Here is a 12,321-nt window from a genome sequence, read left to right on the forward strand (position 1 = left end):
AAACCAAATTTTCATACAAAAACGCTTGTCAGTCAGGGGGAACATTTTACAAATGATTTGCTGGTATTGCTGAAACATGGGACGCATATTGTGAGAGCATCGGGTTTCCTGTTTGCTCCCCAGGCTGGTTTCAAATCAGCTCCAGACTTGCATAGAAACAAAACACGCAACTGTATTATGTCAAATCTATTGCACAACTGATGTTTTTCAAATTAATGGTTGTAAATTGTAAAAGTGTTACAATTTAAAAGTGTTAAATCTGTAAGCCCGTACCGTAGTCATGGTTTATCTGACTAGAGCTTTGAAGGTTAAAATACAGGTTAAAATACAGCTTTCATAATATTTTCAAACACTCATACAATCAAAACACCTTGAAGTTGAATGGTGCTCAGAAAGACAAGATGGGACGGAAAACATTGACATATGCAGTGTCTATCCATATTTAGAAGACTATTGTTTATGTACCAAATGACAAAGGGTTCGGCGAACATAAAAAATAACTTGATGTTGTGCTTAAGACCCTCGTCCCTTGTTCTTAAGTATGTTAATGGGTCTGTATCATTCTAAATAGATTCAGAGTCGTGGTCCCTCTGTTCACAATCAGCATACCACCCCCCCCCCCTATTTATCTTCATTTAAGGAAATATTATTGCCATGTGGTTTATTACCGAGAAAGCGGTGTAGTTGTTGTTAAAGAGCCTTGGCCCCCAAATTAAATGACTACTGAAGAAATTGGAACATTTTTAATAAGTTGATGACAATAATAAAAAAAAGAGGCTTTGGCTACAATGACCAAAGCGGTAGTTGTTGTGTCCCCGAGATGAAAGACTTATCGCAATTATTGGATATAATTTAATTTAAACAATATATCCAACAAATTAGGGTGCAGTGATAACAAGGAGATTCACCTGGAGATAATGTAGGTTAATAAATAGTTAATTCGGTTTCTCACACAGCTTCTGTTCCCACATATTTAAACAATGTGTAATTCTGCATAGTGACGGATAAAGACCAGACTGTTATGAGTATTACACTATGAGAAGAATGTGATTTCAGTCGTGGCTGCATTTACAACTTGTGAAATGCAAACTTCCAAAAAGTTTCCTTTTTATTTTTTTTCAAATAATTTCAATCCACAACATGTTTTAACGTAATAAAATATCCTGCATCAATCAATAATGGGCAAAAACAAGACAACGCTATGTTAATTGAGTATGGATAAATCACTTTTATATGATATAAACTATATCTGATCATAATCTTTTTTTGTTTGGGTCAGGATGGCGTCATGAAATGTGAAAATAAACATTCAAATGCTCCATTCTAAAACCTGAATAGAATTCTATTTCCATTTCAGATCATAAAATATGGATGAATCACAGATTTGTGTGTAAAAAAATGGAGGCGTGTTGTGTATCCACCACATCAATTGATATATTTACAATTAGTTGAGTTGTTTTTCACCAACCCAAACACATCAGTCAACATATTAAAAACTGAAAACCTTTCAGACATTAAAAAAGTACGTGATTTGTCCTCGATCCTTCCGGAAAGAGAAATTGTTTGTTTTTCTTGACCTTTGGTTTTTGCGCTTTGATGTTTTACATTCACACAGGGAGAAATCCATTGACGGAGAAAGACATGTTTTCATTTTAACTAAGAGGTTCGGTTTGATGTAAGGCTCTTGAAAGTGAAATCATTAACCAAATCTCTGCAGATGGAAGTACATTTCAAACCGTCTGCTGCATCAAAAAATAACACCTGGAATTGCTGATTTATTTTATATAATATTTTATGGTGTATCTAAGGGTGGAGATCCTCTTAGGGCAACATGTTTAGTAAATTCACACACAACCTCCCACAAACTGTCGAAACTTGGAGGATTCCAGGCGATGCGTCCCACGGTGTGTGTGAAGTCTGGTGTTGAGCAGATTACAAGCCGAAGACGTGCCAAGGAGAATGGAATGCCCCCCCACCCCTGCCGCACTGCCAGCACTGCAAGAATTGGACAACCACTGCTTCATGTGGGAGGGTGCTGGCACACCTCAGAAGACAGAAGAGGAAGTAGAGGTGGGGGTATGGAGGAGGGAGGGGGGCGAAGTACCTGGTTCTGGTTCCCATGAAGGCTTTATAATGGCGAGGCCAGTGCAAGCAGTGGAGGTTGCCCGAGGCGTGCAGAGTGTGGGAGTTACAGCAGGGGAGCGAGCCCCACTGAGCCCCGGCCACAGAGAGAAACAACACATGAGGGAGGAAGCGGTTGAATTACTTTTTAAAGTCAAACATGTTTACTCTACAAAATCTCGTGAATGTCCTTCTGAAGATCAAAATCAAACCTTTTGTCTTCTGACAAAAGATACTTGTTGTTGACAACCAGTTTCTTGGGGTTGCTGTCTTTCTTTCTGTGTGTGTGATATATTTACATTTTCTAAAACCGTATTTAAAGGTAGGTCCAACCTCTGTTCGAGGAGCCCAATTTGAAGATAATTCCGAGAACGTATTTCCCTGCGCTCATTGCAGGAAACAAACAAGCCAACTCTGAATTAAACTCGACAAACAAGAACCATATGCCTGTCTTTTCTTTCCCGTCATCCCCTTCCATCACCCTGTTTTCCATGAGAAACATGTAAATACAAAGGCCCAGAAACACATGTGGTTAGTCATAAAGCTGCAAATGTAACCCCCCTTCCCTCGTTTTTTTTCTTCTTCTCTCTGTTACGCCCCCAACCTCGACCTCCTCACCCAAGAAACAAACCCGCAAGAAGGAGGGAGGACGGGAGAAAGAAAAAGAAGAAATGGGACAGAGGACAACAAAAAAACAAGAACAAAGTATGGTGGAGGAGATCACAGAATTGGGAAACTGACTTAATTACTTGTGTGTGAAAATACAAAGAAGAAGAGGGACAAGCTGGCGAAAGGGAGCCAGTCGAACAACAACAAAAAGCTGCTGTGGGCTCTTGAAGACTGTGAAGCCATTTCCTCACAATGGTGGCCTCTTGTTGTGCCGGGAGGGCCGTGTTGGCCCATCAACACATGGCATTGGAGAAAACAAACAAGCAAAGACAATGCTGCTACAGTCCAGAGACGGGTGAATTGTGTGGTTGTTTGTTACCTTGTTTTGAGACCTTTGTGCCTGCAACCACAGACCTTCTCATCCAACTTAGTCCGTTCCCATTATCAAGGCCGATTAGCCTAATGTTTGTGCTTCAGGGGTAGTTATCTTCTTGGGTGTTGGATGAAAATGGCTTGCAGCTGGGTTGTGTACGGCTCAATCTCTAACAGGTGCTGGGCTCTGTGGGTGAAGAGTAAACAATGGCGGCTAAGCCCCGAGCTTTGCCAGGCAGAATGTCTTCGATGGGAAACAGACTTGAGAACTCACACACCAACAACCCAGGTGGTTTTCTGATGTTCTTTTAGGCGTGTGTAAACTCTTGGTGTGGTTTCACTTGTTATGTAAAATCTGTGAGAGAAAAAAGAAAAGGAAAAGAAGATTTAGACCATTTTAGCTAAGTGATGATCTGGTTTCCATTTTAAATGCAAAACAAAAGACACAAGACAGAATATGGTCCTGTTATGGAGTCACAATGTGAAGTACTGTACTGGAAACTGGATTTACTCGTATATCATTATACGGTCCGTATAATGATATACAACTAAATCCAGTTTTTGATGTAAATGTTCTGTTGTCCGCTGTCATTCCTCTTCATATAACTCCAGTTCCGCGAGAGTCAGATGACCGCGTCATATGACGGAGGCCAGTATTTATCCCTGTGGTGCCTGGGAGGCTTCCAAACCCACAGTGGCATCACCGCTTTTCCCACAGCCGTCTGGGGAACGGACCACAAGGTATGTGTGAGGCACAACACTGAAGCATTATGGCTGTCTTAGGATAAAAGCGAAAAGAAATTCCCCAGTTTCTAAAAGAGAGCTCAGTTCAATACTGTCTGTGGCAGCCACACCCGAGCAAGACACCATGTATGGATGACAATGTCTGGACGATGCTGCAGGTTCTTTGTGGTTCATCTTGGGTTTCTGGAAAATAAACTGCTTTTTTGGACAATTTGAGCTGTAATTTGCGACGTATCATGTATGAGTTAAACTGATGCTGGTCATCGTAAGCTCCAAAGCAAAATATGGTCACTTGCATCATCAGAACGTGTAGTAAAGATTAAGTAAAGTGATTATAACGACAATAAAACTAAATCCGTCAGCTCAATGTTCATCCACGCCCAACAATAAAAGACCGACCAACTGCTTGATGCCTGAATTAAAATGGTTTTCCGTATATTAAAATAGCTTTTGCATTACTGAAAGCAACATATTATATTTAAAAGGAACCGCTTGGCTACACAAAAAGGGAACCAATATTACACAAGCAGCCTTTATCTGAAGTGAATTTTAGTTTTCCCTCTTGCCTATGCCTCCAACTCATGACCGGACTTCAAGGGCTTCAGTGTGGAGCCGGTTTATTGGTCTCATCTGCCCCAGATATAACTTTATGACTGATGTATGTTTAGCTTCAAAGCCTTTTCTGACTCCAAACCAGTTTTCTGTTTGCATACCAAGCTCGCCCGCAATATAATGTGGGCCAAGGTGTTAACAAGACTCAAAGTTGCCATATCTTGACACATTAAGATTCGTTGTGTGTGTGTGTGTGTGTGTGTGTGTGTGTGCAATGGCCCCGAGGGGAGTTTGGTCGGAGCATTCATGTTAAAAAACAAAACGCTTTAATCATTGTATTTTTAGAAATGCCGCTCCCAATAATAAGGATTCCACAAAAAAAAAAAGTCTGATGGATTCAAAATACACCAAACTGAGGCCACAGGCGAAGATTCTTAAGGGACTGCATTCCTTTGGGTCGCTGAAGAATGTGGACCAAGTCGCTTGCCACACCAAACTTGCATTATCGGATAATTTTGCCGTCTTGTACTTCTAAACAATGGCGGTCAAAGCGGTGGTCGGCATAGACCAACTTTGGGACGCATGGCATAACTCGATTCCTCCTCTTGAGATGTGAGGAAGATACCGACCTGTGGTGTTTACGGACGAAAGAACGCTGCTAAATGGATCTGTGGTTCACCGATCTGTAAATATGGTCCTTGCCAGCCAAATTGTTCTCCTTGTTGACAGTGGTTTGGGCTCAAATCACTATCTTGCCTAAAAAACACAGACTTTCCTTGGGGGGGTTGGTTGAGACCCGACAGGGGGGGTAGTTAGAAAACACAATTCCTATCCATTGCTGACACTGGGTTGGCGGAGGCAGACAGAAAGAGAGCAAGATGGATGGTTCCCAAAATAAATGAACAATAGTGGTCTTCTTAAATCTTAAACATAAGAATATAGAACTAGTATGCATTTTTTTGGTCTGACAGCAAAGATATAATAATAATGTTATCCTCAATTTCAATTTCCTAAATTAATTCATTTTTTATTTGGGACAAAGTGCATTAATCAACATAAACAATTGTAACTATTCAGAGAAAGCTAACCTTTGATTTTGCCCCCAAAGTTACTTCCCAGGCCTCATAATGACACGTGAGACACTCTCATCTGCTAATGAAGAATGCCAGATGCATTAAAAGCTCAAAAACCATTTGATAAGTAGGCTTCTTATACACTTTCATTGTGATGTATTGTTTTAGTTGCCCTGGGGCAGGATTCCATCTTACATCTAAAGGTGACTTTTCTTTAGACAGTATTTTTACAACAAAACACTTTTTTATTGCTACAGACCAGTTTGTAAATCTGTTTGTAATGATTTATCTTGCTTTAATCCTTCTTTATTACCTTGGAAATATGTTTTCTCTTACTCGATATCCACTCATTTGGCTATGAATGTATAAATGTGCAATGTTTGCATCCGGAAAAAAAAATTAGCCCCTGTTCTCAGTGGATGAAAAAGGACCATTTAAATCTCTATTTATAATTCATATCTTGTGTACGTAAACTCACAAAGACACATCGTTTGGGGGGTCAATGCCAGTGCGAGGAGCAGTTATGTACTTTCTCAAAAAGCACACACGCTCATCAAGGTTATGTTGGTTCTAGATATTCCCTCCAGATAAGATACCCCTCAACACCCACATACACAACATCCTCACAACACAGTGACAGAGAAACATGATAGTTTAGGGAAGCTGGAAAGATAAGTAAAAATGGAACACAAGAGAAGGGGAGAATGGCTGAGTGAGACAGACTTCAGGGCAGAGAGAGAACTCCAGCAGTGCCAGCCGAGAAGAGGATCAAGGTGATTTTGGATGAGTTTCGGAGGTAAGCTGCAGTTAAAGCCCCCCAGCTTGGACTGTTCACACGCAAATGCCGAGCCCCACTGCACACACCCTGAAACAGGAGACAACGCTCAGGTGTTTGGTGACAGGAGCGAGGACGGCGTCCAGCCAACGTTGTGTCACACGCTGGATCTTTCCATCCTGTGGAGGAAATTCTCATATTAGCTTTTTAGTCTTTTCCAACTAGTAAATACTTAAGCTACACACTTACTCCTGCGCATACCAACACGTTATTTCCATTCCATACATGTATATGAGTTTCCTGTGGTGACAAAACGTTTCTGTGACGAACGTAATGATTATATGTATCAAGAGGTTGGTTGTAACTGAGTATCCTTAAGTCATTATTTTCTTAAACTCTTATCTTCAAGAACATCTGTATGTGTAATGACTTGAATCTTCAGCTCTCCCGAATACACTGATACTCCATTATAGTTATAGGCTTATTGCAGATTTTAAAGGTTTAGCTGCCCATTAGCAAGACATTTGGAGATAAGGGGACGAATATATCTGAGCAACACACATTGCAGGCCATATTTTCACATGGGCAACTACTTGCTAACACTCTGCTCCAACTGGCCAAACCAATTGCCCTTTTCAAGTTTGATATTGTCTAGTAAAGTATGTCATAGGGTTCCCATTCCCAGGGTGCATAACACAGCGGCTTTATAGCTGATCAACAGTGAACCAGAAAAGAGACAAAAGTCATACAATGTTCATTTTACCCAACGTGTATGTAATCATTAATTAGTTGTGCTTGAGGTTATATCCCATGCCCAAAAACTTGGCCCATGAACACAAACATTGAAAGGGGGGCGTCTCGGCTCTGGAGCTTTGTTCTCCTGCGGCTGCACCTTTTTGTTTTACGTGAATTCTGTTTTTTCTTGGTTAAGGATACGACTTAATCTGGCAAAGTAGGCTTACAACACATGGAGATACTAATAAAACCACACAAAAATATCAAGTAATATAGCGTAATGAGTAAAATAGAGGCTGGACTTTTCTCATATTGTAAATCTTTAATTGCATTCAAGATACAGTAGAACATCAACAAGCCTTTAAGAAATACTCAGTGCATGCTAATAGCATATTATAATAATAATAATAAGAATAATAATAGCTAACTTTTGAGAATCTAATAGAACCAGACGCGTTGTTCTTTGATGTCCTTGTGACTTCAGATGAGTTACCAGACATTGATCGGAATCATCTGGTCTTTAAACCTAAATGTTTGACGTGGCGACAGCCTGGTAATCAGTGCCAGCCTCGAGCCGGGCCATTTGACCCATCCTCTGTCTCTCGCTCGCCCTTCAGTCATTACAGGAAATGAAAGTGAACGATCCAACTAGCTTCTCTTGCTCTCACTTTCTTTCTCTCTGCTCAACCCTTCTATCTGGCACTGAGTTCCAATGTTTATGCATTTACTCAGATGGCTGGCGGGATTGTCAGAGAAAAAGGAGGGTTTATTTTTTTCTCTTTCTTTTTTTCTGTGCAATCTCTTGCCTTCAGAAACCATTAATGCCCATTCAACATCAACATCAAGGCACAGCTTTGATGTCTATTCTGGCAACAGACCTCTTTCTTTCTCCGCTGCCTGCTGCTCTCTCTCTCTCTCTCTCTCTCTCTCTCGCTGTTTCTCTTCTTCTCTCAATCCCCCTTTATCCCCTCCTCTTCCTTGCGCTCACGCTTTACGGTTACTGTACAATCAAATAATTAAACGGATTGCCGACAAAATGATTTTACCTGGCAATTAAATATGCAAAGCGAGTCGGCGAGCGGAGTATGAGGAGGCGATTAAAAAGGGGGGGCCCCGCTGCAAATCTACAAAGGCTTCGCCGGCACAATAGGCAGCAGCCCCTGCCTGCCTTGCACAGTAGCTTAGCCTGGGGAGTGACTGGTGCCTCTTTTATACCAGTCTCACACAGCCATGTTTACAATAGCCCGAACCATGCTACGCCAATTAACACAATGCGAAGAGAGAAAAAATGCGAAGCAAAGAGATGGATGAAGGTGGCGGCGTTGGGGACGTAAAGGGTGGACTGGGGGGGAAGTGTACGCTGCCAATGAACTCAAAGTTGCACCCAAAAAAAGTTCACCATTGGTGAGAAGACACAGTTGAAAGAATTGCTTTAGTGCTTTATATTCCAAAATAAGTTGGAGGAGTCATGTTTCTGTGAAGGCCTGAACTTCAGAACCTGCATGTAACCTGCATTGCACTTCAACAAAGCGCCTATTACCACTGCAACGCCGCAGAAAGGCTCAAAGGAGACTGTTTGAGGGGGAGACAGACTTCAGGCCCCCCCCCCCCCGATGTGCATGAGAGGGAATGCGACAGTCAATGTCCATCTATCAGCGCTACGGTGGGGAAAAATGCAAGCAATTTTCCTGGATAGGTTTCCCTTCAAAGCCGGAGTCCCAAGAGACTGTAAAAATAGAGTTGGGGAGAGGCGGGGGAGGGAGGGGGGCGGACGGGTGGAGGGTTACACCTGCCCGACAGTTCAACAGAAAGTAGCTGGTTCAGCCCGATTAAACCCTCCTCATTGTCAAGTTGAAAGCATGGAGGAATTGATTTTAAGGTTTTGGGGAGTATGTAATGCATTCATCATGTGTTGAAGTTTCACCACACTGAGCCTTTGATGAAAAGAATCCGGGAAATTAACCTGGTATTTGTTAAAAATACAAACTTGAGAGATGGTGCAGTGCAATTTATTTTTCTGTGAAAAGGGAGGTGTTTACGCTTAAACAAAGAGGAAAGCCTTCAGTAACTCATAGATGTGACCGGTATTGGCGGCTTGAAACAGCAACCAGGGGAGAAAGAAATGAGAAAATCATTTTGTGGGAAGTGAAAGCTTGTCAGTAATGACTGCTGCTATCTTTGTTGCGTGGCTATCTCTGCTTTTTGCCAATTGCAATTCTCTTTTCATGTCACCAATTCGAAGTGAGCGGTACGAGCGAGTGAGTCTGCACGCGGCGGACAGCGCGCACTGAATTATTTCCCGCCCAACTGCTGAAATGAAGTCAGATAATTGAGGCAAACATGGCTCGGCTGCCTATTAGGGGATGCAGGGTGCTTCATTAATGTTTGTGTTGACTGTCAGTGAGCACGCGCTGCTCTTCATTGCTCTTTAAAAGGACCAATTAGCCGATGGCCCCATTTCCACGCTAAATGTCTCCCATTTAAGAGCCGTGCACACTGCTGAATACTCAAGGCGCACGTTTAACCACTCAGGGCCTGTAACACATCAAAAGCTTACAGTCTTTAAGTGATTATTGTTTACGGAGTGAATTTACAGCGTGCATTCCCAAATTCAAACTAAGGTTAAGGAAGATTCCCCTCTCCGCTCTCATTCTGCACGGTGGATCGATCACAGCACTGTGCTGCTGTACTGCTTCTATGTGACGACGGTGTCATTTTACGCTCTTCATACTGAGAAAGACGTGAAGGTTGTACCGAAAGCCGCTATCTGTCAAGAAGAATTCTCGTAATTATTTAACAGGTTACATACTGTTGGCAAATTCTGTCATTCTCATTAGATTGGCTATCAACAATGATTCAGTAGTAATGTGGTGGAGTAAGATGTTTGAATATGTCTTTGAATTTACCTGAATTACTGCATTTACAATTGAACAGCGGAGATATATATATTATTTGGGCTACTTTTAACAATGTGTCATGGTGTTTACAGAATTCCTTTAAAGTGGAATAAAACCACAACCCAAGACTGATACTTATTAGTATTGTTGGCCAGCAGGAGAACATATAACAAGCGACAAAGTCTCACAGAATCACAGCATGGACGTTCCAATTCTATGGGACTCGTCTAAGGCCTCATTCAGCCCGCCTGCCCAAATATTTTTTGGGTAATATCCAGATTGTATTCAGACTGCTTTAGTCTGGATTCAATCAAGTAAGTCTGGACAGCGAAAAAAAAAACACAACATGTGATTTATGAAAATTGGGTCCAAACCACGTTTGAGGGGTTTGAAATGTGATTTCTATTGGATTTTTTAAGAATGTGTCTCAGACCAGCTCAAATGGGATTTTGACACGCGGGTGTGCCGTGCAGAATCCCTGCTACGACGGAGGAGAACAACGGTCGGCGGACGGATGCAGAAATAACTGCCCGCTTGAATACTCTTTGCACACGTTCCGGTCACAGTGTTTTTTGTGTGCTATGAATCAATGGCGGCCAAAGTCTTGTTTTTGATTGTCAGTCCGTCCATCCATCCATCCATCAATTTTCAACCGCTTATCCGGGGTCGGGTCACAGGGGCAACCGCTCCAGCAAGGGACCCCAAACTTCCCTTTCCCGGGCCACATCTACCAGCTCTGACTGGGGGGGGGGGTCCCAAGGCGTTCACAGGGCAGTGCGGAGATATAATCTCTCCACCTAGTTCTGGGTCTTCCCCGGGGCCTCAGCTGTCCGTGCCTGGAACACCTCCCTAGGGAGGCGCCCAGGGTGCATCCTCACCAGATTCCCAGACCACCTCAACTGGCTCCTTTCGACGCAAAGGAGCAGCGGCTCTACTCCGAGCTCCTCGCGAATGGCTGAGCTTCTCACCCTATCCCTAAGGGAGACGCCAGCCACTCTCCTGAGGAAACCCATTTCGGCCGCTTGTACCCGTGACCTAGTTCTTTCGGTCATGACCCATCCTTCATGACCATAGGTGAGGATAGGGACGAAGATTGACTGGTAGATCGAGAGCTTTGCCTTCCGGCTCAGCTCTCTTTTCGTCACAACAGTGTGGTAAAGCGAGTGCAATACCGCCCCCGCTGCTCCGATTCTGCGGCCAAACTCACACTCCATCTTCCCCTCACTCGTGAACAAGACCCCGAGGTACTTGAACTCCTTCACTTGGGGTAAGGACACATTCCCTACCTGGAGTAGGCAATCCATCGGTTTCCTGCGGAGAACCATGGCCTCAGATTTAGAGGTGCTAATCCTCATCCCGAGCGCTTCACACTCGACTGCGAAACGCTCCAGTGAGAGTTGGAGGTCACAGACGGAAGATGCCATCAGGACCACATCATCTGCAAAAAGCAGCGATGAGATCCGCAGCCCCCCCGAACTGTAGACCCTCCTCCCCCCGAATACGCCTCGATATCCTGTCCATGAAAACCGCAAACAAGATTGGTGACAAGGCGCAGCCCTGGTGAAGGCCAACCCCCACCGGAAACGCCTTCGACTTACTGCCGAGCACCCGAACACAGCTCTCGCTTTGGGCGTACAAGGCTTGGATGGCCCCAAGCAAGGACATCCTCACCCCGTACTCCCGCAGCACCTCCCAGTTTCTCTCCGGGGACCCGGTCATACGCCTTCTCCAAGTCCACAAAACACATGTAGACTGGATGAGCATACTCCCAAGCCCCGGCCACCAGACGCTCGCTGTCGGGCCCTCCATCTGGGCCTGGCTCCAAATGGCTCCCGACAACACAGCCCTCAGGGTCATAGGGACACACAAACCTCTCCACCACGATAAGGTGACTGTTCCGAGAGAGGTGATTGTCAGTCATGAAGCAAAACACTGTAACACCCTCCGTGCAGAAAGATCCGTGACACAAATCAATTTTCCTCATGTCTGTGATTGTGCGCCCACCGCCTTTCGCCCCAAGACTGTGTTCTACCATAAGGATTTGACACGTGACATATCGTCTTTTATGACTCAATGATTTCGTTTTGACGCTTGGGGAGGGTAAGCGAATGTCACTTGCCAAAATAAAGAAGATTTGAGGCCATAAACTGTATGTAGATTTCCATTGAAGTTGCTGTCAAAAATCTTCACAATACGGATACCGGTCATCACCTGGGGGTTTGCTAATACCGTCCCATTAGATTGGATGTTATGGAAACGTTCAGTACTCCGGTAAATAGGTCGAACCTTAGTAATGACTTGGGTGAGCTGAAGGCCGCTCAACTTTAGCCAGGAACACAACGTAAAGAGATGTGATGTTGTATGCGTTGCACACGGTTGAATAAAAAATACAAATAGTTTAGAAGCCTTGTATTAGCCGGCTGTCCAAGAGTCTGATGAAGGA

The sequence above is a fragment of the Gasterosteus aculeatus genome, chromosome 9, assembly GCF_964276395.1.
Source record: "Gasterosteus aculeatus chromosome 9, fGasAcu3.hap1.1, whole genome shotgun sequence".
NCBI classification, from domain to species: Eukaryota; Metazoa; Chordata; class Actinopteri; order Perciformes; family Gasterosteidae; genus Gasterosteus; species Gasterosteus aculeatus.